General features: G+C 40.0%; 1 non-coding gene across 1 annotated transcript; it reads left to right on the plus strand.

Moving 5' to 3' along the window:
- TRNAH-GUG (transfer RNA histidin (anticodon GUG)) lies at positions 1 to 72 on the plus strand. Its single transcript has one exon. It is a non-coding gene; the product is annotated as a tRNA-His (tRNA).
- The last annotated feature ends 1,422 nt before the right edge of the window (positions 73 to 1,494 follow it).

Genomic DNA, 1,494 nt, shown 5'->3' on the forward strand with positions numbered 1-1,494 from the left:
GCCGTGATCGTATAGTGGTTAGTACTCTGCGTTGTGGCCGCAGCAACCTCGGTTCGAATCCGAGTCACGGCAATGCGGACTCAATGACTCGGCAGTGAGATCTGAGTTATGCTTTTTCGCTTTATATAAATGTTTCCTTATTTTTATGCCCCGAAAGTATAAAGTCGATTCTTATTACGTTCGTTTTCGTGTAACTTTTTCTGTGAACGCCGCCATAACCAAACCGAACTTAAAATGTCTGAAGAACGTGTTCATCGCATGTGCACCGTCATTCTATGGCAATCGCCTGCGGTGAAGGTTCCCTCTCTCGCCATGGGTTTATAACATGATCACATGACAATTAGCCTGATAATAAATCAGTTATCGTACAGTAATGCAGTTTTGTATTGTCTGTCTGTATCTCTATCTGATCTCTCTATCTGCCTGCCTACCTATCTATACTTATCTATCTATATCTATCTGTATATCTGTCTGTCTGTCTGTCTATTTGTCTGTCTATATATCTGTCTGTCTCTCTCTGTCTATCGATCTCTCCATCTATCTGTCTATCTCTCTATTTGTATGTCTATCTTTTTATCTGTCTATCTCTCTATCTGTCAGTCTGTCCATCTGTCTATCTCTCTGTCTGCCTGTCTATCCATATACCTATCTATCTGTCTATCTATTTGTCTGTTTATCTATATCTACCCTATCTATCTATTCATCTATATGTATGTCTGTCTGTCTGTTCTAAGAATGGCCTTGTGGATTGTCTCTGTAATGCAATTTTGTATTGTGTATATCTGCCTGTCTCTCAATCGATCTCTACCTATCTACCTATCTATCTCCCTATGGATCTGTCTCTCTGTCTCTATATCTGTCTATCTGTTGGGTTTTTATGCCTCTGTTGACGAAGTCGCCGGAGGCATTATGTTTTCAGGTTGTCCGTCCGGCTGTCTGTCTGCCCGTCCGTCCGTGATAGGTTTTCGTTACCGCGATAACTTGAGAACGGTTGAAGGGATCCTAGTCAAACTTGGTGGAGGTGCAATGCAGTGCAGGTGCCAACAGGTGCAATGAGGTAACGATGAACTGATTAGATTTTGGGATCACGAGGTCAAAGGACAAAGGTCAGAGGTCATGTTAGGTAAAGATCCTGTTACCACGATAACTTGTGAACCAATGATGGGATTCTGACCAAATTTTGTACAATTATGTAAAATGATGTAAAGATGAATGGATTCGATTTTGGGGTCAAAAGGTCAAAGGTCAAAGTCTGTAATATGTCTATAACTTGAGAACCGCTGAAATGATCTAATTCAAACTTTGTACAGGTATGTATAATGATGTAAAGGTTAACTGATTAGATTTTGTGGTCAAACGTCAAAGTCTGTTATAGGTCTATAACTTGAGAACGGCTGAAGTGATCTAATTCAAATTTGGTACCCATGTGTATAATGATGTAAAGATTAACGGATTTAATTTTGTTATCAAAGGTCAAAGTCTGTAATGGGTCTC

The sequence above is a fragment of the Myxine glutinosa genome, chromosome 1 (assembly GCF_964187855.1).
Source record: "Myxine glutinosa chromosome 1, kmMyxGlut1.1, whole genome shotgun sequence".
Lineage (NCBI taxonomy): Eukaryota > Metazoa > Chordata > Myxini > Myxiniformes > Myxinidae > Myxine > Myxine glutinosa.